The 27996-nt window shown below is 41.8% G+C and overlaps 1 long non-coding RNA gene across 1 annotated transcript; it reads left to right on the top strand.

Annotated features, from left to right (window-relative positions):
• Positions 1–403: 403 nt before the first annotated feature.
• On the top strand, positions 404–27996 carry LOC135984103 (uncharacterized). The gene is made up of 3 exons (XR_010602012.1): positions 404–555; positions 23197–23289; positions 27313–27996. It is a non-coding gene; the product is annotated as an uncharacterized LOC135984103 (long non-coding RNA).

Here is a 27996-nt window from a genome sequence, read left to right on the forward strand (position 1 = left end):
AGAAGCTCACTGGCTGTTCTGGAAGGGTCCCCACACACTGGTACAGGAGGAGACAAGATTTGTGCCTCACTGCAGAATCAAAGAAACTACTTACTGTCAGACAGCAGTTATCTTTGCTCAATGCCCAGTACGGAAGGGTATAGCGCTGTAAAAATGATTAGAAACCACACCCATTTCTATTGGTTTTCTAATATTTCTATACAAATTAGATCAAAACTGTTGTTAAAGTTTTTGGATATGTGTGATGGGGCAGAATGGCCCTGCACTAGTACCGCAGGGGTTAACCGTTCCTTCCTAGCAGAGGAAGCCACGCCCCGGAAGCTCTGCTGGGCATGCTCCAACTGGAGAACAGGTATAAAAGCCTGCAGAGCTGCTCAGGCTAGGTGGACTGCCAGAGGGGAAGGAGGCATGTTGCCAGCTCCCGAAGAGGGAGAGCCTGTGCACCAGGATCCAGAGGCCAGCCAAGCCGGGATGCATCCTGGTGCCCAGATGGAGTACATCACAGGAGGGGAACAGATTGGAGGACCCCCTGAAGCGGAGAACCTGGAGTTTATGGTAGGAAGTGACCCAGGGGAACTTTAGAGGCAAACGGTGTTAGAGCCGCATAGATGATCAGGGTGTTAGGGGTGGATCCCCGCTGAGCTGGTGGCAAGGGGAACTTGCCACTACCAGGGCCCTGGGTCAGGACCTGGTGGAGAGGGGGGGCCCAGGTCCAGGGCTGGGGCAAGGATATTTTGCACCCTATGCGAAACTTCCACCTTGAGCCCTTCCCCTCCCCCTGGTAACATTGGTTCATTGAGGGCCAAATCCCAATGAGCCTTTATAGACCCTAGGGGCCAGCCGTGCCCAGGGGCTGCTCCCCAGACCAGGTTCCCCCCTCCCTGCCCCCTGAATGCCCCTGGATGGTGCACAGCCCCTTCCCCCCCCCCATGAGCCCTCCCTACCCCACTCTGGAGGCCCCCGCCCCGAGTCCACTCACTGGCTTTGCCGGGCTTGGGCTGCTGCAGCAGCTTGGCAGGGAGGAGCTGCCTTCTGGGGGCTCCTGGCTCCCCTCTCGCCACGCTTGGGCTCTGCGGCTCCCGGGAGTGTGAGCCACCACTGCCCCTCCCGCTCCCAGAGCAGTCTCAGGGCCCTGCGCCCCGGCAGCGGCTCACATACCCGGGAGCCACAGAGCCCGAATGTGGCGAGGGGAGACCTAGAGGGGTGTACGGGGGGTGGGGCCCGCATGCATCTGCTGCAGTCTGGGGCGCCAGGCCACAGCCTGGGCAGGATGGGCGTGGGGCGCAGCTGCTCCCTGCTAGCGCTGCCGCTGCCTTTGCAGGGCTCCTGCCCCCCTGCGCTGCGCCGGCTCCTCTATGGCTGGGGCTCACCGCCCCCTCAAGCTCTATGCAGTATTATTAAACGGGTGCTCCTATGCCCTACGGCAGCCTGAGCTTGCAGCCCAGCAGGGGCGGGGGAGGAGGGACAAGGCAGAAAGAACAACAAGATGCCCAGCCCGCCTCACGGTGGCGGAGAGTCACAGTTCCCCGCAGAGACCCCTGTACCCTCTCCCTCACGCAGAATGGACATGCAGAAGGTACTTAATTAAAGCACTAAACTTGGGAATAAAAAATGTCAGTCACAGGTTTTTTGATATGCCCTGAAGTTTGTCAGACATTTATTTGCAAAAACTTTGTAGTAAGGGTGAGTCAGCTGTCTGCTGAAGACAACATTAAATATTATGGAATACATGATGCTGCTCTTCTCTGTTTTACATTTTCTTAATCAGTATTTCTAAGCTGATTTTATATTTTAAATGTACTCTTAAGCCTTCATAAAGTAATCATTTCCAGATTACTACATATTTAACTCACTGAAAAAGAGACATTATTTTAAATTAATCAGTCACAGAGGTTTAGTGTGTTCATAACAATGTTCATTGCTTTTAGAAAAAGGGAACACTAATTTACTGTGTGTGATCTCCCTAACAATACACATGTTTATGAAATTTCACCAACTTTAAAAAATATGTTTCCAAAGATTTTAGGCATAACAAAGGATTTTATATCTTACCAAGGTACTGATTTTGCTTAAAACTAGTTCATCAGATAGTCAGAAGTAAAGAAAGGGAAACTCTGTCCAGCTATCTGGAAGCAAAGAGCTGTTGCTTCCTTCAATTGGGGGTGTGGGAGGGGTGGGGAGGAGGAGGGGGTGAAGGGAGAAATGGATGGACAGAAAGGACAGGAAGACTTTAGAAGTAAGGGTGGTTTTTTTTTTTTTTTTTACTATAGTAATTAAAATGTGTATTTTAGATAAGGGTGGTCTTTTGAAGAATTTATTTAAAAAACCAGATGTCTGAAGATCCAAGCATTTAAGGCTAAAGATGATTGTGCATCTAAAAATCTATGCAACGATTTTTTAGAGATGTGATTTTATAATCTTCACCAACTCACTAATGAAATATTTTTAAAGCAAATTTTAAACTAAGGTCCTGTAGACTGTCATGTTCTGAGTAAATATTACAGTCATGCACAAAGAACAGGAGTACTTGTGGCACCTTAGAGACTAACAAATTTATTAGAGCATAAGCTTTCGTGGACTACAGCCCACTTCTTTGGATGCATATAGAGTACACAACTGTTTTTGTCAGTACATTCAGAAACTGACAGTAGATACCTGGGGGTTGGCAAATGCCTGTTAAATGTCTTCATTACCCCTTGACAGGTTTCAGAGTAGCAGCCGTGTTAGTCTGTATCCGCAAAAAGAAGAACAGGAGTACTTGTGGCACCTTAGAGACTAACAAATTTATTAGAGCATGGGCTGTAGTCCACGAAAGCTTATGCTCTAATAAATTTGTTAGTCTCTAAGGTGCCACAAGTACTTCTGTTCTTCTTATTACCCCTTGAATGGTTCTTTAACAGTTTCAGTGTTGTGCTAATAGGTCTGGCAGGCTGGAGACTGTTTCTCTTTTAACTACTAGATCTCTTTCCCAGGAAGACTCAGCCTGCAGGAAGGGTCAGAACAGGGATAGGAATACCAGTCGGGAGGACACTAAGACCCAGTGGTGCCCCAAATTTTCAGGTGCCCTCCCCAGCTGCCTATGCCTGAGGACGACCCTGGGCGCCCCCAACCATTTGCCACCCTAGGCCACTGCCTAGTTCACCTAGTGGTTGCACTGGCCCTGCCCAGGTCCCCCTACCACCCTCCACACACACCACAGGGATTGTATGGACTCTGGCCATTAGGCTGCACTGCTCCAACATGGGAGGTGATTTATATGGACCCTGGCTATTGGGCCACCCGGCCCAGACGTTTGGGCTGAGTTACCCGGACTCTAGCCACTAGGCCCACTACCCTGACCAAGGAGTGATTGTGTGGAAGGAGGCCATTAGGCCGCAACCGGCTGCCCACAGAGAGACGGGCACGTGAACTTGAGAATGGCGAGGTTCCAACTCCCCATCCCACCTTAGCCACAAAGGGGCAGTGTGCTGCCAGGCCCGCCAAAATATGGCTAAAGTTGACAGTCTTAATATGATGCAGGAAATCCTAATATAGTGGGATTTTCATATGACTATGTGATAAGATTCTTTTGTATACTCTATAAATTTTTGTAATTGCCCTGTCTGTAGCATTCTTCTGCCCTAACTCTTCATCATATATATGGTAATATTGGTGCCACGGATAAAGGAACAAATGCAGCAAAAGGTTTGAGAAAGCACCGTGACGTACAGTAGGAATGGCTATGTTTTGCTAAATCCATAGTGATAAAGGTGGACTTTGAACAATGTTTTTGTTTTTCTAGCTTAAGTATTTATTGAACGTAATACATTTCAAATGACTAGGATTTTCATTCAGAGGTCTCAAAAATAGATCAGCATTATGAGCTTAATCCAAAGCCAGTTGAAGTCTTTCCCTGTGGGAATCTTTCCCCTGACTTCAATGTGGAGCCCCACACCACTGATAGCCAGTAAAGGCAGAGCCAGCAACAGAGATCAATCCCCCATGAATGTATTAAAAGGATCCTGCTCCCTGCTGCTGGCAGCAACAGTCATTGGATCAGTACTGATGTGAGAGGAGAATGCTTATTTAAAATTCATTGGATAACAATGCTGTATCTCTCCAAACTAAGTCTCTTCTTTTTCCTGCTGTTTATTTGCTTTCTTTCCTCTGCAGAACACAACATTTCCCACAGGATGTTGCTCCCTTGTGGGGAGATTATAGCTATCATTCAATCTAGACTCTCGTGGGAATAAATTTTTTTTTCTAACATAGACGCAAGCACTCCTGGCTCACCAGAGGATACCAGACTAATGGTTATGTATGTCCAAAGTTGACTAAACACAAAGGCCTTGTCTCTGCTTGGATTTTAGTCACTGGAATATCTGCACATGTGCAAATTATTCTCCACTAATGTGCATTGTGTTTACACTAGGTGTTTGCATTGTTAGCTAAGGCCTTATCTATATGGGTTTGAAGTCTTTACATCATGATGTGAGGAATTCAGTAACTCTGTCAGAGTTTAAGGGTCTATTACAGGAGTGGCTGGGCTAGCTTCTGTGCCCTGCACTATGTAGGAGGTCAGACTAGATGATCTTGATGTCCCTTCTGGTATTAAAGTCTATGAGGAGGATTGGGCATTAGCCCTTTCTTTACTTGAGCAATAGTGAATATTCCCCATTTTAGGGAATCCACTTTGTGGGAGAGCTCTAATCCCAACCTTGGAGGAAGCCAGCAATATTTCCTCTCCTCCAGGCCAGTAAGTCCTTCCTATCTTTATTGGGAGGCCGGGTATATACACCCCATCACAGTACCAATTAGTGGAAAAGTTACTTCTCTCTCTCCCTTCCTGGGTGCATTATTAATAGTAGTAAATATCTTTTACTATTGTTAGTGCCCAAAGGCCATGTTGGAGTTGGGGCTCCTTTATGCTTGGTGCTGTAAGAACATAGAATAGACCATCTCTGCTCCAGAGGGCTACATTTTGACATATTTTCACAACACACTGATAGTTCTTATTCACCTGCCTATGGTCTATTTTCCCTTCTGGTTTTGAAACAGGTGAAAAAGGAGAATCTCAAATCCGTACTTATAGGTCTCCCTTACTGCCCTTAAAAGATCATTCTACCAAGTCAAATGTGAGAGTATTCGGTATTTCTTGAACAGACATGCAAGAGTCCAGTGGCATTCAGCAGTGCTGTAGAACACAGATTTCTTTTTAGCTTCCATAAAACCAAGTAGAACAGTTTCAGTGTAGTGGCATATTTGGCAAAGGACACTTTAAAAGTAAAAGGGATCCTTAATAGTGCTTGTAACATACATTCTCAAATATAAGTTGTAACATTCATTCTGATAGTAAACCAATCAATACCTCTATTTCAAGAACTATTGAGACTTCACTTTTTCTGCCCTTTTTTTGGAGAAAGTGTCAGGGGTGACACTGCTGATCGTTTTAGCATATCATGCCAAACTGCCATCTATTTCTCTTTTAATTGTCTCCTTTAACCAAAGAAGATAACCATCTTCTACTATGTACTGTCAAGTCTGATCACTTTCAAATGACCAGAGTAAATGAATAGAAATCAACCTGCTAGGAATATTTTGACACTTGTGTATAATTAGCCACCTAAATTATGGCCTCTGGCAATTTTCCAAGAGTAGGAATAGTCATAACATCTTAGTGTGTTAGACTGATTTGTTCAGTTATAAACCCAATGGAATGACATATGAACCATGTTAGGGAACTGTTTGGCCTACGTATCTGCCAGGGTTAAAACCTGGTCCTCTAACAATGTTATAATTGGCTCAGTCCTCAGCTGCACACAGTAAGGAGAAAGAGGAGCTGCAAAGTAGCGATCTCGGGGGGGAGAGGGTTAAGGGGGGGTTGTCCCTAGTCTTGTGCTGGTTCTACGCTATCCCTGTCATAGTTTATGGCAGCTTCAGTGCTGTAAATTACGTACACTAGCAATGGCCCCAAGGTGGGATAGCCACTACTGCTGCTGGCAGTATTAGCAGGTCTATAGGGTGTGTCCTGGGAGGGTGCTTTGCCCAGTCTAGTTTTAAATGTTCAAAGCAATGGAGCATCCACTGCTTTTTCTGCTGTTGTACTAATTCACCTGGCAGTCTCTAGCGTTCCTTCTGTGATTTATTTTGCACTTGAAAGAGTGTGCCATATCTTGGAAATCAACAGAATTACATTTGTGTACAACTGGAGTAACACACTGCTGGTAAAGAGCGGTCCTTTATCTAAGGATAGCTCTAAAAGCCATAACTGTTGTTTGGGAAGGGGAAGTGCCACATGTGGTTATGCTTGGTTTCTTGAGAGGTTGTAACCATGTCTTAGTTTTATATTTTCACCATCCTTTAGGGGCACTTTTGGAGAACACTATCCCCACCTACACTGGGACCCATCTCCCAGTGTCCCACATTTCTTGAGTCTCTTGGAAGGTTGGTATGCAGAGCTTGCCTGCTTCTGATGTGCTCCACACTGGGCAGAGTGTTTCTCAGTTTATTGCACAGAGAATCCTGCAGTACAGTTTTCTGGTCTGACATACTCGACTGTAGAAATCTGTCTGCAGTTTTGAATGTGTATTTTTCTCCTTTTCCACAGCACTCCTTCCCCAGATATACTGTGCTAGATTCTGCCCTCAATTACAGTCATAGAAACCTGCTGATTTCAATGAATACAACTGAATTCAGAATCTGGCCCAACTCTTGGTAGTTTCTCTAACAATGAGTGACAAAGAGGAATAAACAGTGAGCAAGGAATTCAGACACCTCTCTGGTATAGACTGCATGGTTAATTGAACTAACACATCGCAAGAGATAATATACAACCCAATCCTGCAAGGTGCAAAGTGCGGGAAGATGAGGCCACTCAATGCATTGTAGGATTGGGCCTAGAGGGCAAGATTAACTGGCATGCTCAAGATACATTGTACCACTCTGGTGACATAAAGAAGCCATAAAGCTGGCTTTAGTGGCTGGCTAAAGCAGGTTTACAGCTGGTTTTCTTCACCAGAGTGGCACAAAGAAGCCAAATCATACCAATAAACCTGGTTCATAAGCTGCAGTATTGCTGTCAGAGTCTATGCTGGCTTGGCAACCAAAGTGTTAACACAAAAACCTGTCTATCTGCTTAACCAGAGCTGATTGGCATCCCCAGAGTAGGTGTGAGGATAAAAGGGCTGTAAGGCAGGTAGGTGGGGGTAGCGTCCAGAGAGACTGATGGACTTCGGAAAGAAGCTTCTGCTAAGAAACTGGTGAGAACTACTAGAGAAGCCAACAGGAGAGACACAACAAGAAGTTGGAAAGCCCACAGAGGTAGTAAGCTGCTGAGGGAACAGCAAGGGAATTGAGAGGCTAATTCTGGCTGTTCTGAACAGGGGCCTGAGCTGGAACCCAGTGGACAGATGAACCTGGGTTCTGCTGCCTCTTCCCCAGATTAAGGAGAGGGAAAATGGTAAAGGACTGAGTGTTAGGCAGAGGCTGATGCTGTTGAACTGTGAGTTCCCTATTTTTGGACTTTTCTGTGTACTTTGAATGAGGATATACTAAGAACATAAGAATGGCCATACTTGGTCAGACTAATGATCTACCTAGCCCAGTATCCTGTTTTGTGATAGTGTCCTATGCCAAATGCAGCAAAGAGAATGAATAGAACAGGGCAAGTGATCCATCCCCTATTGTCCACCCCAGCATCTAGCGGTAAGGGCATAGGGTTGTATCCCTGATCATCTTGGCTAATAGCCATTGATGGTCCTATCCTCCAAGGACTTGTCTAATTCTTTTTTTAACCCAGTTATACTGTTGGCCTTCACAACATCCCCTGGCAACAAGTTCCACATATTGACTCTGCATTGTATGAAGAAGTACTTTCTTTTGTTTGTTTGTTTTTACTGGTGGTTCTGGTGTTATGTGAAGAGGTAAATAACCTTTCCTTATTTACTTTCTCCACACTCTTCATGATTGCATAGACCTCTGTCATAGCCCCTCTTTGTCTCTTTTCCAAGCTCAACGGCCCATCTTTTTAATCTCTCCTCATATGGAAGTTGTTCCATACCCTTAATCATTTTTAATTGTCCACAACTCCCCAATCTCTTTCTTGAGTGGTAATAGCTAAGTTAGACCCCATCATTTTGTATGTATATTTGGGATTATGTTGTCTAATGTGCATTACTGAGCAGTGATTTAGCTGGAGAATTAGCCCATTGAAGGCAACAGATGGCTGTGAGGCCAGAAGACCTGGAGGGGTTGTTAGAGTGAAAGGATATATGCCGTACAGTGAACATAGGGAGACACTCTAGACTAGAGGAAAGGGTGTGCTCCTACAGTTGCCCAGGGTGTTTAAATGGAAATTTCTTTCCATTAGAAAGCACCCTGTAGTGGTCTAGGTAGCTGTCACCACATTGCGCATGTCTTAATTCTTCGTCTTGAATTCTGTGCACACAAGACAAGTATTGTTCCTTGTCTTCGTACAAGTATTTGTTTAAAAGGAATTAATAAAAAAATAAATGAGCAAAAATGTGGGAGAAAGGTACAAAGCAACTAGAGAAAGCAGCAAATATATGTAAGACCAGGGCAAACAGAAGAAGAGGAAGAGAAGCTGAAGACCTAAGAGGACAAATGATACTTGTAACACAAGGTAGGAATTTCAAAAGAGCCCAAGGGATTTAGGCATCCTGAAATGAGTTGGACTCCTAACTCCCTTAAGTACTCTGGTATATTTTCAAAATAAAACAACAATTTACAAAACAGTTTAGTTCTCTGATATGTAGGGTGACGTTTGCTTTGAACTGTAGATTATTTCAGCTTTTTGATTGTTTGAGCTATCTTAGAAATGGTGCTGTTAGGGGTAATATGTAAAAAATGCTCAGGTGAACAGAGATGGGAATTTTCTTGAATCACCTTTAAAAATCTCTGCTATTCTTAGGACAAAGAGTTGTTGTTTGGAGACTATTTACTTTTGAAGGAAAGTTTAATTTGCTTTCAACTAAGACAAATCTTCCAACACTCCTCTACTCAGAAAGTACTTTTGAAATTTTCAAAATCTCTCCTTCCAAAATCTGTCTTTTGTTCCATTTGCTGACACGTTTGTTTGCTAATAAAAAAGCATAGCTAGAAAGATCCATGCAGACTGTCTAAGTAACATTTCATCACTCAAGTGCGGTTTTATGGACTTGTTGGATTTATTAACTCTAACCCTTTGCTTTGTAATAGATGCATAGAAGCTTACTGCCCTCTCCATTCTCCCCACCCTTTTCCCCCTCTTTTTAGGGAGCATGAGCTAACTTCCCCCCAATGTAGCTCCCTTTTTTCTTATCATTGGAGTTGTTGCTCCTCTCAGCACAAGTGTGGCAATGAGGTTTGTGACAGAAATAGCATATAGCCAATGGCAACTGAAAAAACAAGCCTTGAAATACAACCAGTGTATTTAAAATAAAATAAATATTTTGGTTTATTTCCTTGGCTGGTATAAATTGGCATACCTCCATTTGCTCTAAGTGGAGATGCAAGAGACAAGCTAGGTGAGATAGTATCTTTTATTGGACTTACTTCTGTCAGTGGAAAGTGCATCCCTCTAAAATTAGATATGAGCCTGAACCAAAACACAGCACCCAAACACTCCTAAGCTTATCAAGTTTTTAATCAAGATCTGAATCTTTCATCCTGAGACAACTATTTAATATCTGGAGGACATTCCTCCCAGAACATAGTGAGGCTGAGTTAAATTTGTAGCTTGAAGTCCTTAGTAGTCAAATAGTCATAGGACCTGACACCGCTACATCTGAGACCTTGAAATGTTTGAACCTTCAGAGCATTTTAGACATGTTAGATCTGGATCCACAAGGAGATTTGGGGGAGAGGGGAAAGAAGGGATAGCCTTCCTTAACTTTTAGCCCAGTGGTTAGGATACTCAAACAGGATGTAGGAGATATTGATTCACTTCCCCCCTCTTCCTGATAAGGAGAAGGGATTTGAACAGGGGCTCTTCACCTCCTGGGTGAGTGCCTAACCTCTGGACTAGAGTCCCTTACACTTAGTCTGACCCAATTAATATTAATTATTCCATTATTTATAGTTGAACAACTTCAGCAAGAGAGACAGACCCACATACGACTATCCCACAGTCCAATTTTCAGATTTCTCTGGGAGTTCTGTCCCTAAACACCTTTTGAGGCTCTGGGCCCTAGGCACTAGTGAAAATTCCACTAGGTGCCTATCTGCATCTTTAGGCATCTAATACCTTAAAAATCTGGTCCACTGAGATTGTGACTCTTGCTGAAGATCTGCTTTCTTCTCTTCACCTATGCGATCAAGTTATTTTAAATTTTGTTTACTGAAATTGTCTGATCTGAATAAAAATGATACAATTAAACTTTTAGTAAAGACATTTTCTTTTCTTAGGATACTCTTTAAGAATACATACTAGCACCATAAAACACACCATAAAAAGAGCAATTCAATGTACCTGAGAATATGTTCTTCACCAAGGAATCAAAGGAATTCAGAATGTTATCAAACATTACAGTGTGAGCATATGCTAATAAGAAAATAATTAGAGCTTCTAAAAGAACTGTACTATTTTTTTAAGCTTGTAAAGTTATGCCATGCAGGCCCTCAGATGTTTTGTCTAGCTATGCCAAAAACAAGATCCAAGACAAGTGGGATATCAAAATGTCCCAGATCCTGCTATGCATAGTTTTATATGGCAATAATATGAGGCTGCATTTCCTTCAAATGATATGGTGACTTTGCCGTTATTAGTGTGTGTGCGTTCTATTGTCTGACTGTTCAAGCTCGAATAAAATATACAGCCAGTAGATGCATAAAAATACAATTTCTTTCATAGAAAAGATAATGCATACCAGTTTATAGAATATAGTTTAGAATATTTTACCTATTTTATTTTTGCTGCTGCCCTTCTGTCAACTTTGGGGTACAATCCAGACCAGTAAGGGGTTATCACGACCTGGGGTACAGGAGCCATGTTAATTCTGTCTCTTGAGTTGAGGCTCTAGACAACCCCCGCTTGTTTACTTGATAGCTTTGTTTTTATGGCTAATATATAAATTGTGGTAAACCTACATTCCTTTGTCTAGGTGGACAACCTGTTCATTGCCTTTACCTAGGTTAAGCTGTCTTTGTCTTAAATGTGTTCTAGTAATATTATACAGAGGGAATTTATAACTTCACATATGAGGTTAGCACATCCATTTTATAATATTAGTGACCAGTGTGGTGTTAGTTTTTAAATACCTTACAAGGCATATTTTGTACAAACACCACTGCAGTAGTGTGTAGGCCGGGTGTGAATACAGAGGTGCTTACCATCACAGCTTCCCTGGGTGAATTCAGGACTTTGTTGGGGTTTGATTACTAACCTGACACGAAAGCAGTCAGCCATTCAGTCAAAGCCAATGATATCATCACCAACTACTTCTTAAGCTGGAAGAGCAGAGGACTTGAAATCTGTAGTCAGAAGGACAGAGCGGGGACAGGATTATCCCCATTAGGACACATGATCCAAGGATTTAGGCTAGATCTACACCACCCGCCTGAATCGGTGGGTAGAAATCGATCTCTCGGGGATTGAATTATCGCGTCTCGTCAGGACATGACAATCGATCCCCGAATCGACGCTCTTACTCCACCAGCAGAGGTGGGAGTAAGCGCTGTCGACGGGGAGCCGCGGAGGTTGATTTTGCCGCCATCCTCACAGCGGGGTAAGTCGGCTCCGATAGGTCGAATTCAGCTACGCTATTCGCGTAGCTGAATTTGTGTATCTTAAATCGACCTCCCCCCCCTGTAGTGAAGACCTGCCCTTACATTTCTGTTGGTTTGAGACTAACACTCAAACTTCTTGCTGTCTGTTCACCTGCCAGAGACTCTAATGTGTCTAGAGAGCTGTGTGTTTTTATGTCTTTGCTTTAGGCTTGAGTCCCACTCTGGAATTAATTCAGGCATATTGACCACTTAATGCAGATTATATTATTAGCTTCCTTTTATTAAGGGGCTCAGAGATGGCTGAATGGCAGTGCCTAGAGAGTGAATATGGTGCCTTTGGGTGGAATAAAGTTAAAGTACGAGACAGATCTTCAGCTGGAGTAAATCAGCATAACTATCTCCAATTTACCCAACTTGAGAATCTGGCCTTCTACTCACAGGCTGAGATCCTAGCTGCATTAAAGTCAGTGGGAGTTTTGCCATTGACCTAGGTTAAAGCCACACTTTCATCCATATGAATATATTTGATCAAAGAAAGATTCAGTTTTCAATAAGAGTATCTTGGCATTTACATGGGCACTACTGTTTATTTGCACTATGTGAACAGTTTTCTTTAATTTGAATGACAAGTTAGACTGGTTCTCTATTCATGATTTGTAAAATGATTTTTTTTTTTTACTTAATTTCCTTTTTCAAAACTGATTTTTTGGGGGGTCAAATTACAGTGGAATTTTAAACGGGTGTATGTTTGCATTTCATTACAAAATACTGCTGCTCTCTTATAGAGGAATCCCATTAATAAATAAAACATAAAATAAAGTAGAACAGTGTTATAACAAATGACTTTTGATCAAACATCTGATTGATCATTGCAGCTGGATCCTCATGCATCTGTCCTTTACAATCGAGACTTGTAACAAAACAGAGAGAGAGAGAAAAAAAAAAAATATATATATATATATATATATATATATGCTCAGTTATGGCCAAGATTTAGAAAAGCAGACAGTGAACAGGAACAATTATAGAATACTAATCCATTTCTTAGTAGTAGAGAATTTCTTTTCTTTTATGCCCTCTAGGTGCACTAAACACAACAGATAGCCAGGCATACTTTGTTTCAAATGCTGGGTTGTGTATGCCATGTACATTCTAAAGTATTACCAATTGGCGGTCACAGCAGCAGGATACTTCTGTTCAACAGCCATGGAGAAACAAAACAGCTCAGGCTTTCAGGATTCCACAAGGTGGAAGGTTGCTTAGGAGTTAAAAGTTGCAATGTCCATATCCCATTGTAGATCTAACCCTAACTCCGATGCCTATGCACTTATAAAAGTTCCACTGGGCACCTAAATACCTTTGAATAACTAGCCCCTAGGGCCTTATCCAAGACCCACTGAAGCCTATAGGAATGTTTCCATTGACTTCAAAGGGCTTTTGATCAGGAATCTAAAGAGCTCTGGTTGAGCTCAATTTGGGGTTAGGGGAATTTTCTCTGTCAAAATCATTGAGATCAGAAAGGGTGTGTGTGTGTGTGGGGGGTGGAATAATCTCCTCTTGACATGCTGAGGTCAAGCTTCTTACAGCATATCTTTCTGAACACAAGGTAATTCTGGAGTTTCAGGTATCAGTCAGGCTTTCCTGACTGTGCAATCAATTGCATATGCTGCTGTTGCAAGAGTTTTTGCCTCTGGTGAGTCACTTGGCTTGTAACAATGTAAAACTCCGTGCTGTGTCCAGAATAGGTCGCCTCATTTTCTTTTACTCTGAACAAAACTTTATTAGAATAAGGAAAATATTGTGATCTCAAGCGCCCCTCCCATCACTGCATTTATAGCTTCTGCCTGGAACCTTCCCTAGCTCCCTTCTTGCCTGGCTTACTGTGACAGAGTTGATGCAGCAGTACACATTCTGACATCTTATTCTCTTTTTCTGTGTAAAGAATTTTGAACAGAATTAATATTTATCAACCAGTTATCAATCCAGGTACTGCACTGGTTTATCACTCATTCAGAACATGCCATCTTCCATCCCTGAGAAAGACTGCCCAAGTGAATTTACTTGAACAACAAGGAGTCCAGTGGCACCTTAAAGACTAACAGATTTAGTCTTTAAGGTGCCACTGGACTCCTTGTTGTTTTTGTGGATACAGACTAATGTGAATTTACTTGGATTATCAAATTCTAAATGCATAGACTCCTGTAGAGCAGGTTAAGGACTCTTCCCAACAGATTTATCTTTGCTAAGGCTGTGGTGTGAGTACCAGTGCAACTAAGGTCACATGGCACTTCAGTTAGGATTGGAACCAACTGCTTACCTCTTCTGTATAGCATGACTTGAGCACGCTCAAACAGCTACAAATTTATAGTGCAGCAATTTCCATTGACAACAGCTACTGTTGTACAATATTTTCCTTATCCAATTTTTTTTAGGACTGGGGCAACTTTGGGATGCAGTATGACATTTAAAGAAGAAAGTCTGTGTTCTCTTAGATTTGGAATCTCTCAGCCTCACATCCTTTAAGCAGGGCCTCTTAGGGTAAAGACTTACATGTTCTGATCTGACCCATAAGCAGTTGAGCTGATCTTACTCCAGGGGATAAAGTACAAGTTACCCTAAAGCTAAGCATATAATTCTTCAACAGAGATCCCATATTATCTCTACAAACTGCACATCTCATTCCAGCAGGCCACTTCCAAATGAGCAGTAGAGGTGGAAAGAAGAAGGTTGAATTCATGCTGTGTCTTCAAAAGCATAGAGTTTGGAGCTGGCAAACTGGCCCATTGTCAATTATTGTGATACGGAGGCTCGTTGGCAAAAGGTTCATTGTTCTTCACAAACAACTCCTGTCTCAGACCTGGCAAACTCATTACACCCCTACACTACTTAAATGGTATTGATCCATAAAGGATAGTATGTGAGCTCTCTACTGAAAATTTGTAACTTATTGATAATAATCATAATCATTGTGAGCTGTATGCATGGATAACATGTAAGGAATAATGTAAATATAGTGAAAACTATGCCTTATGGTCTTGGCGTGAAAGCAAGTCACCAGGGAATCATGTCTCAGGGCTGCTCCATTCAATCAGGAGGGGAGTTGTCACCCTCCCTGGCCAGTTGATTATGGAACATATTGCTCAATTGTCCACTGTGGCAACAACCCAGAAAAGTCAATGGAAAATCACCAAACACAAGCTATAAACATTGAAACCACATGGCAGTGAAAAGGAATGATATGACAGCCATGGGATCACCCTGTCTGTATATGAAGACAGGACTGATATGGTATATCATAGGGTGGGGAAAGACACTCTGCATCCATTCACTGAGAAAGCACCTTGAAGACTGGGTTCTGGATCCTAGGGGCCAGCAAACACTGCAAAAGATTGAACTTTGGAGTGAGAATATTCTTTATTGGCTAGGGAAAGGTAACTACTAAGTGTAGGCCTGAATTCATATTTTATGATTTTGTTTTATATGTCTGTCTCCATTGCGCACTTGTTTCTATTTCAGTCTCTATTCTTAAGTAAACTTCCTTTTGTTTATAATTGAACTCAGGTGCTGTGTGAGATACAGGAGAAGTGGTCCAAGGTAAAACTGCTAAACTGTAATACACTGTTCCTTTGGGAACTGAGGATCTTGGATTTCTGTGGTTATCCAGTGATTGTGGCTGGATATCACACTTTGAAGGGACCTGGAGGGGCTGGGGTTTATCTGCTGTCAACCAGGAGAGCTGGTATAGCCGAAAGGAGAGTGCTTACGTGGCTGACAGGCTGGTTGTGTTGGGGAGTAACACCCAGTTGGCACAGGCAAGATTCCCTCACGCTGGAGGCATGTGGGCAACAAGATGACTCTCAGCCCTGGGTACCCCAAAAAGCACCACAATTACAATTTCTTTTTTAGTGCTAAAATGAGACGAGATGCCTTTTAATATTTTATGCTCAGTTGACTTGTGAGGGGCAACATTTCTACAAATCTCTAGAAAAACACCCAATCTCTAGAAAAACACCCAATCAATGGCTGCAAGATGCTTGCATCTGAAGAAGTGAGGTTCTTACCCACGAAAGCTTATGCTCCCAATACTTCTGTTAGTCTCAAAGGTGCCACAGGACCCTCTGTTGCTTTTTACAGATTCAGACTAACACGGCTACCCCTCTGATACTTGCAAGATGCTTCTCGTTCACAAGCCTTTCCTGTAGTTGCAGGTTGTAATAATTCAAGAACCCCCTGTCTGAATAACTTCAAATTTGGCAGAAAAATTCTAACTCAGTCTCATACCTAACCTGGCAACATGATGGCCAGGATCTTTTTGTCTAGTGAGTCTTAGGGTAGGAGGGAAGGGAATCCGCATTATAACAAAAACTCAATAGCAACCTTCCTTATCAAGTGGCTACTACAACTCCATAACTTATCCTGTTAATTTAATGCAGCTCTGATCCCTTTACCTGCAGTTGAATTCTGCTTAACTGGGAACAAAACTATTTCCTTCTTTGAAAACCTCATCAGAAATGGCTTAGTCTGCTGATCCTTATACTGAGAGCATGCTGTAGATTATGATTTATGGGAAAACACACAAATGGAAATGAAAACAGGGCTCTAGAAAGCAACTGAGAGTTGAACCATTACTATTACTAGTGACAAATAAAAGTGAGTTACACAGCATTATGAATTTAACAAACCAAACCTTGCTGTAATATAGCAGAGGGAATGACTATGTTGTAGTATGGATTATATAAAAGACATACTTTTAACCAAGTTTACAGAAGAGTGTTAGATGTTTGGGATTTTTAATTAAAATGTGAGGCTTCCATAGGCTTTTTTCCTGCATCAGGTATTAGATCTTTTGATTAAATCTCTCAAATCCCCATTGTGTTGCTCTCTGAAAGTGAAGTCTTTATTTTCTTCTAGATGTAGCAGATTAAAACTCTTATTAATCTTTTACTGTTGTCAAGTTGACCCAGATGTAATGTATTGATAAAATGTATTTTTGTCTCACAAAATTGTTCTAACAACTTAATTTTGTCAAGTAGGACTCTGGGTGGCTATAACATACAGGGACATCACTTATGGACTGGCGAAACTCATTTCTTCCATGTCTTCATGGATGTAGAATGTTATTTAAGGAATTCTTTCCAAATTAATCTGGTGAAGAAAGAGCCTTTTATCTCTCTGGCATGAGTATGCACACTTTCTTTTATTGGTGACAATAAGGAAATTCTGAGCTGGCATATGTGCTTAGCATGTATTCTAGCAAGGCCCCTATGAATCAACACTATTTCAAGAAGACAAACTAGCATTCCTTGGTGCTAAGCAGTAGCTTTTCAAACTGCTCATTGGTTTACCATGCAAATACACCCTAATATTACTCATTTTGTTACAAGACTTCACACAGACCTTTTAATGTAATTAAAGATGTAGGAAGTGCTTTGATGGCCAGGGCTGGTGCTACAATTAAGGCAAACTAGGCGGTTGCCTAGGACGCCAAGATTTGGGGGCACCCAAAAGTGGTGCCCCCTATTTTTTTTTTTTTTTTACAGCATTCCTGGGCTGAGCTGCCAGCGGTGCGCTGACACGTGCAGCTCAGACTCCCTCTCCCAGCGCAGCAGCCACTCCACTTTTCCCATCTCCCAGGCTTGCAGCGCCAATCAGCTGTTTGGTGCCACAAGCCTGGGAGGGGAGGAGAATTAGAGCGGGGGCAGCATGCTTGGGGAGGAGGCGGAGCAGAGGTGAGCTGGGGTGGGGAGCTGCCGCACGGCTCCCTGGGCTGGGGGGGTGCCTCAGGGCAGGGGGGGGGGGAGCTGCCGGAGGGCTCCCCACCCTAGCTCGCCTCTGCTACGCCCCCTCCCCGAGCACGCCGTCGCTGCTCCACTTCTCCCGCCTCCCAGGCTTGCGGCGCCAATCAGCTGTTTGGCACTGCAAGCCTGGGAGGGGAGGAGAATTAGAGGGGGGCGGTGTGCTCGGGGAGGAGGCGGCGCAGAGGTGAGCTGGGGTGGGGAGCTGCCGCGGAGGGGTGCCTCAGGGCGGGGGGGGGGGGGGAGCGCGCCTCAGGGCGGAGGTGGGGCAGGGAGCTACCGCACCCTGTTGATGGCATTCTGTAACTTCAAATGGAAGGGTGCTTTTTAATGAAAAGTTGATTTACCCTCTGACACAATACTAAGGATTAAGGAATCATGGTATTGTTGGGTGTGTGTGTGTGCGCGCACACACACAATAGGTTGACTGTGGGCAGACCTTTGGAAAATAAACCCATTCCCTCTAAGAATGATACCATGATATCTCTATGGGTTTGTGGTCAAAGAGGGATAGCTTTGTCTATTGGGACATAGGCAGCTTTCAGCCACTATTGGCCAAATACTAACTGTTAAACAAGTTTTGTTTTCAAACACTGTCACAAATAGAAGTGCCAGAGGGCGTATCTAACAGGAGTAATAAAACTGAATTGGACTCATAAAGTTGTACTCTAATCTGTGTAATCGCATGTTTTCATCACCGTAATTCTAGTCCTCTCCCCTTTCACCCTCCCATTGTTTAAATCCACTCTTTATAACTTGACTTTTTTAAAATTACATTGTAAGCTTTCTGGGTCAGGGATGGTGTCATACAATGTATTTATACAGCACATGAGGAACTGAGCTCTGATCCTGTCTGGAGCCTGGGGGTGCTGCCATAATACAAACAATTTCATTATTGTTTAAGCTTATATTATTTGTGTCTATCATTAGTTTGTGGATACTGGAAAACAGGTGTGTATGTGGAAAATGTATTTGAATTGTGATAGTTTAAAGAATTTTACCACAAATGAATATTCCTCCAAAGATTTGTATCAAAGTGGATTATTCATTACTCATTTATTTGTCATTATTTTTCTTTAAAAGATTTCAATCTTCCAATCAGGAAGCCAAAGTAATACCCTATCATAGAGAGAACCATTCACACAACATGAATACCCAAAGCAGAGAGCTTGTAACTAGGAATGTCAAGCAATTAAAAAGAATTAAGCACGATTAATCACACAATTAAAAAAAATAGTCAAGATTAATTGCACTGTTAAACAATAATAGAATACCATTTATTTAAATATTTTTGGATGTTTTCTACATTTTCAAATATATTAATTTCAATTCCAAAACAGAATACAAAGTGCTCACTTTATATTTATTTTTGATAAGTATTTGCACTGTAAAAAAGCAGAAGAAATTGTATTTTTCAATTCACCTAATGCAAATACTGTATTGCAATCTCTTTATCATGAAAGTTGAACTTACAAATGTAGAATTATGTACAAAAAACTGCATTAAAAATAAAACAATCTAAAATTTTAGAGCCTGCAAGTCCACTCAGTCCTACTTCTTGTTCAGCCAATCGCTCAGACAAACAAGTTTGTTTACATTTGCAGGAGATAATGCTTCCTGCTTCTCATTTACAATGTCACCTGAAAGTGAGAACAGGCGTTTGCATGCTACTGTTGTAGCCGGCGTTGCAAGATATTTTTTATGTGCCAGATGTGCTAACGATTCATATGTCCCTTCATGCTTCAACCACAATTCCAGGGGACATGTGTCTTTGCTGATGATGGATTCTGCTCGATAACAATCCAAAACAGTGTGGTCTGACACATGTTCATTTTCATTACCTGAGTCAGATGCCACCAGTGACTGTTGATTTTTCTTTTTTGGTGGTTCGGGTTCTATAGTTTCCGCATTGGAGTGTTGCTCTTAAGACTTCTGAAAGCATGCTCCACACCTCGTCCCTCTCAGATTTTGGAAGGCCCTTCAGATTCTTACACCTTGGGGTGAGTGCTATAGCTATCTTTAGAAATCTCACATTGGTGCCTTCTTTGAGTTTTGTGAAAGTGTTCTTAAAATGAACGTGTGCTGGGTCATCATCCAAGACTGTTATAACATGAAATATATGGCAGAATGCAGTTAAAACAGAGCAGGGGACATACAATTCTCGCCCAAGGAGTTCAGTCACAAATTTAATTAACACATTTTTTTAATGAGCGTCATCAGCATGGAAGCATGTCCTCTGGAATGGTGGCCAAAGTATAAAGGGGCAAACGAATGTTTAGCATATCTGGCATGTAAATATCTTCAATGTTGGCTACAAAAGTGCCATGCAAATGCCTGTTCTCACTTTCTGGTGACACTGTAAATAAGAGGGCAGCATTATCTCCCGTAAATGTAAACAAACTTGTTTGTCTTAGCGATTGGCTGAACAAGACTGAAGGGTCATGTAAGCTCTGAAGTTTTACATTGTTTTGTTTTTGAGTGCAGTTATGTAGCAAAAAAAAATCTACATTTGTAAGTTGCACTTTCACAACAAAGAGATTGCACTACAGTACTTGTATGAGGTGAATTGAAAAATACTATTTCTTTTATCAATTTTACAGTGCAAATATTTGTAATCAAAAATAATGTACATTTTGATTTCAGTTACAACACGGAATACAGTATGTATGAAAATGTAGAAAAACATCCAAAATATTTAATTTCAATTGGTATTCTCTCCTTTAACACTGTGATTAAAACTGCGATTAATTTTTTTTAGTTAATCGTGTGAGTTAACTGTGATTAATCGACAGCTCTACTTGTAACCCAATCATAATCTGAAAATTGTTCATCCAAACTATTTAGCAAATAATGAATATACTTGCAGAAATCAGGATCTGCTCGCAAACAAATATAAAAGAAAAAATTAAATGTTAATTGAATATTAGTGGCAATGAATAATTAGACCAATACTAATGGCAATCATGCAAAAGTGTATGGAACAGCTGGCAACAGAATCCTTGTGTAATTCTCCTGCAAGATGTCTGAAATGTGTACATTGTTGTACAGTCTTAATATTAGACATAGCAGAGAAAATATATAAGGTCTAATTTGAGTTGAACTAGACTGCTTGGGGGTGGCGGTAGGAGGGAATACTGGCTAACTCTTTTGAGGAGAGTTATTTGATCTTCCTGTTAAGAGGCTAGTAATCCAAAGAAACTGAAATACTCTTTACAGGTTGTGAATTTACCCAGAAGCCATACCAAAAAATTCCACTGTCTATATAAAAGCCTACCTAACCTAAAACTACCAGGCACTGTCATACATGTTCTGAATAGTTACGTAGAAAACTTCTTCTGGGCAATTTGTAATACAGCACCAGACTCCACAGGAACCCGCTGTATGAGCTTTAGCTCTTCTCAGCTAACTGGGGGAACTACGGCAGTACAGGGGCTTGGATCATAAATGTTGGAGATGAGAAAACCCTACTATGCCATTAACTGCATCCCACTGCAAATGTAGGATATAGGCTTGTCTTCCCCTGCCTCCCAAACCTTGTCTTGGCAAAAGAGGGGACATAACAAAGTTTAAAGACATAACATCCATTTAAAGGTGCCATAACATGCCAAATACATATCCATCAGTTTCAGGCGGGTTTGTACATTCTCTGGCTTTGCTATGCCTCTGCTGCCATGTCCTATGTTACTGTGCCTACACTGCTATTTATACTAGTACTAGCATGAGTATGCATACACAAGCTGGAAATAACACTCTTAGCTCGTAGTATAGATGTAGCCTTAGGGTGAAATTCTGGCCCCATGGAAGTCAATGACAGAACTCCCCTGACTTCAAAGGTGAAATTGTTGCCCCATAGGTCTTAGGCAGTCTTCTCTTAGAAAAATTCCCCTCGGAACATATGGACAATTAAACCTTTGTTCCACTTAATAGTTCTCAGCCGATAACTGTGACTGAATAGTTAAAATTCCTATGGACAGGAGTTACTGTGAGTGCAGAGTGGTTCCATTATGACTTTTAGTGCTCAGCCACATTTAAAAAGCACCTTGAATTCTGCAGATGAAAAAGCTATTTTGTGCCACTATTACTCATTTAAAAATATAAAAGGGATCTGTATATATTGTGAATTGTTTGCTAAATTTCATTTTAAAGAACTAGGAAAAGTTACAATGATGCAAAAGTGTACAAAATGGCTTTGTTGGTGCACCCTTTTTAGACACTTAAAATGTCCATATAGATATCTCTTAAATTTCCAGATGGTTTATAATCCATTTCCCCTCTAAATATACATCAACTGTCCGTGAGGCCAATCCCTGTTTTTAAGCAAATAGATCAATTACATCATTCTCTAAAAATAATCTGACTTTAAGGCATTTCAAAGATGTTAACCTGACATTCCTATTTTTCTTTCCAACTCTGCCTATTTATACATTATTGTTCAAATGCTGACAAATATTCCTTTTCTCTTCAAAGATCCACCAGCCTTTATTGGCCTTTTCAGATAGTTATATAGGCCTTAAAGTCAATGGGACTACTCATGTGCTTAGAGTATCTAAGGCCTGGTCTACACTAGAAAATTGTCACTTTAACTGTGTTGCTCAGGGGTGTGAAAAATCCACACCTCTGAGCGGCATAGTTAAACTGACACAACTTTCAGTGTAGACAGCTGCTAGGTCAAGAAGAATTCATCTTTTGACCTAGCTACAGCCTCTTGGGGAGGTGGATTACCTAGACAGATGGGACAACCCCTCCCATTGGCACAAGTAGTATCTACGCTGAAGCTCTACAGCAGTGCAGCTGTGCCACTGTTACATTTAAAGTGTAGACAAGCCCTGAGTTACTTATTTAGTCCCCAGTACCATAGTATTTGAGCACCTCACAATCTTAAATGTATTTATTAGAGCGGATTGGGAATAAGAATTTCATTCCATGGGACGTTCCAACATTCTGGAAAAAAGTTTGTTCTAAATTGGAACAAAAAGCTGAAACTTTAAATTTCCCATGAAGTGAAAATTCCCCAAAAAAATCTGATTTGGGATTATCAAAACACATTGTTTAGATAACTTTGACTCATTCCATTTTGACAAAACCATGTTGTTTCAATAAGGTAAGATGTTTCATTTTGGCTTTAGTGATTCATTTTGTCAATATTGTCATTATAAAAGGTAAAATGGAATTAACCAACCCAATGTTCCTCTTCCTGCAGTTTTTTTTTCTAGTTTGTATAAAAATGTGCAGTGAATCATTTAATCCTTGAATATTCTCTGTATCCTCCCCAAGAAATGGTCTATTTTAGAGTTTTGTCTGTGGCTTGCTTTCTCTGATCTATATCTTGTTTATGGAGGTTTTTTTTCCCAAACTTATTAGTCCAACTCCCACTGAAAATCAATTAAGCTGCTCTTTGTGCCTTTGAAAATCTCCACCTAGATCTATCACTGACTTTATTGAGAAATCAAGCCAATGGAAATGCTCCAAAAAAAAAAATCCGCTATGGTAACAACAACCCTTAAACACATAGCTCCAAAAGTGTTAACTCAGAAGTATGCGTAGGATATTTTCCAGGTACAAGTATAATACAAAAAATTGTGATGACATTCTTCAAAGATGCAGAAGAATGTATGCTGTGAAGTTATGTGGAGTAAATACTCTCCCCACCCAATTAAACTTTATTAATCCCTCAATCATGGTTTTCTTGTTGTTGCAGTGAAATATTTTCTATTTGAGCATCTGTTGTTTCATAAAAAGAGTGAAGACAATGCTACATTTGGTCACATGAATGAAACTACAATAGTTTCAGGTAAGAGTGCCGATGGATTTTCAGTGTTTACCAGCAGTAGATTGTTTGTTTTTTTTTTAAGGTGCATTTTCAATGCCTATTTTATAATACAAATGTTCGCTGTTCCCCTACTTTTGGTTATCTTGTCCAATTTGATTTTTACCCTCTTTAAATGACTTTTAACACTGTTTTTATTTTCTTTGAGTCTTTATTTTTGAAGAGCATTTTTTCTTTATAACAAAGAATAACCTAAAAACAGTATCTTCTGTAAGATAAATATCTGAAAACAGGTGGTGATTAGAGAACAAATCAGTCTCTCATTCTGAACTATAGTATCAGACCGATCATGGTGAGAGCCCCTGCTCTGTAGGACATAATCTCTCCTGTAATGATAAATTGATGGCAAGTACATTTTTCTCACTGAAGGGACACTACACTGGGAACTGGAGAGTCAATGGCAAAACTCCCATTGACTACAGTAGGATCAGGACTGGACTTTGCAGGGGAGATTATCACCCCCACTGCAACTCCTTTACACTGGGCGGAGGGGTGAGGCAAGAGCTGGAATTGTATAAGAGAGACCTAAGAATGTGTCTACATGCAGCTTGGGGCATGCCACCCAGGCCAGGTACAAAAACTCATGATGGCGCCACTCAAATTAGCACGTTAACATTAGCGGTAGATGTTGTGCCCTGGTGGTGGTTCAGACTAGCTGCCCAATTCTGAGCTTACCCAATCCCCTGGGTTGGAGCTTGTGTGACTAAGCCTTTGCCTGTGCTGCTAGTAGTGGTCTGAATGTTGCAGCACAGCAACGCTCGGGCTAGCCAATCAAGCTCCAACCCAATCGGCTGGTGGGCTTGGCCTCAGGTGGCTAGTTAGAGCTGCTACAACGTCCAGACAGCTATTGGAGCTAGTGCAAATCTGTCTAACTGTGCTGGGATTCATAGATTCATAGATTCAAGGACTGGAAGGGACCTCGAGAGGTCATAGAGTCCAGTCCCCTGCCCGCATGGCAGGACCAAATACTGTCTAGACCGTCTCTGATAGACATTTATCTAACCTACTCTTAAATATCTCCAGAGACGGAGATTCCACAACCTCCCTAGGCAATTTGTTCCAGTGTTTAACCACCCTGACAGTTAGGAACTTTTTCCTAATGTCCAACCTAGACCTCCCTTGCTGCAGTTTAAACCCATTGTTTCTGGTTCTATCCTTAGAGGCTAAGGTGAACAAGTTCTCTCCCTCCTCCTTATGACACCCTTTTAGATACCTGAAAACTGCTATCATGTCCCCTCTCAGTCTTCTCTTCTCCAAACTAAACAAACCCAGTTCTTTCAGCCTTCCTTCATAGGTCATGTTCTCAAGACCTTTAATCATTCTTGTTGCTCTTCTTTGGACCCTTTCCAATTTCTCCACATCTTTTTTAAAATGCGGCGCCCAGAACTGGACACAATACTCCAGCTGAGGCCTAACCAGAGCAGAGTAGAGCGGAAGAATGACTTCTCGTGTCTTGCTCACAACACACCTGTTAATGCATCCCAGAATCATGTTTGCTTTTTTTGCAACAGCATCACACTGTTGACTCATATTTAGCTTGTGGTCCACTATAACCCCTAGATCCCTTTCTGCCGTACTCCTTCCTAGACAGTCTTTTCCCATTCTGTATGTGTGAAATTGATTTTTCCTTCCTAAGTGGAGCACTTTGCATTTGTCTTTGTTAAACTTCATCCTGTTTAACTCAGACCATTTCTCCAATTTGTCCAGATCATTTTGAATTATGACCCTGTCCTCCAAAGTAGTTGCAATCCCTCCCAGTTTGGTATCATCCGCAAACTTAATAAGCGTACTTTCTATGCCAATATCTAAGTCGTTGATGAAGATATTGAACAGAGCCGGTCCCAAAACAGACCCCTGCGGAACCCCACTCGTTACGCCTTTCCAGCAGGATTGGGAACCATTAATAACAACTCTCTGAGTACGGTTATCCAGCCAGTTATGCACCCACCTTATAGTAGCCCCATCTAATTTGTATTTGCCTAGTTTATCGATAAGAATATCATGCGAGACCGTATCAAATGCCTTACTAAAGTCTAGGTATACCACATCCACCGCTTCACCCTTATCCACAAGGCTCGTTATTCTATCAAAGAAAGCTATCAGATTGGTTTGACATGATTTGTTCTTCACAAATCCATGCTGGCTGTTCCCTATCACCTTACCACCTTCCAAGTGTTTGCAGATGATTTCCTTAATTACTTGCTCCATTATCTTCCCTGGCACAGAAGTTAAACTAACTGGTCTGTAGTTACCTGGGTTGTTTTTATTTCCCTTTTTATAGATGGGCACTATATTTGCCCTTTTCCAGTCTTCTGGAATCTCTCCCGTCTCCTATGACTTTCCAAAGATAATAGCTAGAGGCTCAGATACCTCCTCTATTAGCTCCTTGAGTATTCTAGGATGCATTTCATCAGGCCCGGGTGACTTGCAGGCATCTAACTTTTCTAAGTGATTTTTAACTTGTTCTTTTTTTATTTTATCCGCTAAACGTACCCCCTTCCCATTAGCATTCACTATGTTAGGCATTGCTTCAGACTTCTCAGTGAAGACCGAAACAAAGAAGTCATTAAGCATCTCTGCCATTTCCAAGTTTCCTGTTACTGTTTCTCCCTCTTCACTAAGCAGTGGGATGCATGTTTCCAGCTGCAGTGCAGATACCCTAAAAGCCCTGGATCAAGCAGAGCAAATTTCCCAGCACAGGAACTAGGGCAGACAGCAGTAGGCTGTCTTCAGAGGATCCACATCAAGCCCTTGCCTAGGGAGCATGCAAGGAGTGTGGGTGAGGCAGAAGTGGCATGTTGGGGGCGCTCATAGCATTATGGAGTTCTGGCTTTTACTGTTGCCCATAGGAAGACAGGAACAGGCTGTTGTAACTTAGTCTTTTGGTGCTGCATTAATTATACTATGGGTGGCCAGTGGCTGCTCCAGGCACCAGCGCTCCAAGCGTGTGCCTGCCTGCCGTTCTTGGGACGGCAAAAAAGCTACAGCCGCCCCTGTGGGTGGCTGTGATCCCTGAAGCAGCCCAGAATTGGGGGGTTGCAGAGGTAGCTTAAAGCCACCATATCCCTCACTCCCCTGGGACTTCTAATTATATGCTATGGGTCTCACCCTGAATCTGTAATGCAATAGAGGTGTATCCCATCCCCATATGGAACGCCTCCGTTTGCAGGACTGGTTATTCCACTGAGCAATGGTGGAGTTCTTTGAAGACCTTATCTGGGGTTATTCAAGAGATGTGCATCACCTATTTCACTTGCTGAGTGTTAAAACTGTAATATAATAGTTGTACAGTCTGTGCTGTACAGGAGCTCATAATAGATGATCATAATGGTCCACTGAACTTGAAATCTCTGAATATTTTAAAAATACTTATTTTTGGTTTTGATTTCCCTACTTCCAAGAGGTTTTTAAGGACTTTCAATTACATATATTTTGATAATCCATCATAAACCTCAAAAGCAATCTCTAATTATGTCATTTGGTATTTAAAAAATGAAGCAGTTAATGAATGTTCCATAAGAGCTCCTGGGCTCTTATAATTACTTTGAAAAACACCTTATTTATTCAATGCATTGACAATAGCATAGCTAGATTTCTTTTTAAAATATTGTAAACTACTCTATGGTCACTAATGGCTTCTTGGCTTACTTAGAGTCTAACACATTATGGTCTTACTTATGATGCATTGTCAATGATCCCATAGCAGCTTGGAAGGCACCAATAGATTATATTTTATTGCAAGTTTTTTGCCCAGCAATATAGCATTTCATTCTCCAGTGTTGTATGAATCGGGTCCCTTTGATCCAGGGGCTTATAAGTGCTCTCCATTTTTATTGCCCTAACTTGTCATCTCAGTGAGGCTCATATTTAGCCACTTTTAAAAGACTTTATTTCTCAAGTGATTTCGCACGCCACCATGGCTTTTGTTTAAATGTTAATATTTTCTGACTTAATTAATTGGAGTTCTAAGTAATGTGTATTTTACAGGAGACAAATAGAATGTCAGTGGTGGGTAGCTACCAAGGAAAGGGAGGAAGAAAAGTGCCAGAACTTCATGGAGTTTTCCTTTCAGTCATTCTATTTGGAGTGAGGGCCAGGCTTGATCCCAGTGGAAAGGTTCTTCAGGGATATTCTGAATGCCAAGGACACCAACAGAGAAGCCTCTCCACTGACTGCCAGACCTTCTGCTTTAGATCACAAGACTACCCATCCTTCTCTACCTACCACCTGCTCCTGGAACCCTTTCACCAATGGGGGCATAGAGAGGTCTCTAAAGCATTAGGGGTGGGAGAAGAGGACAATATGGATCCTTCTTACCCTCTCTTTATCCTCAAATGCAGACTCCTGAGGGTCCTCCTCAGCCTGGGGTAGAAGGGGGTGGTTCAGTGGAAGCAGTAGCCCACCACCTCCTAGAACCAGCAAGTGGGAATCTGTGCAGAAAATTTCCCTTCTTGAGAAGATCATGGGGAAATTATCTCCTAATTTCAATGCCATTATTGCATCTACGTAGGTCCAATGGAATAAAGATGTTAGCAGGGGTATGGACGAGACCAGTAGGTCTTTCATCTCTAAGGGATGCGATATTTAGTGGAAAGATGGTCTGGTGGACTGGGTATCAAGAGGCTGGGGTGAAATTCCTGGCTCAGTCACAGTATGTCACAGATGTTTTAT

This window comes from Chrysemys picta, chromosome 5 (genome assembly GCF_011386835.1).
Source record: "Chrysemys picta bellii isolate R12L10 chromosome 5, ASM1138683v2, whole genome shotgun sequence".
Lineage (NCBI taxonomy): Eukaryota > Metazoa > Chordata > Testudines > Emydidae > Chrysemys > Chrysemys picta.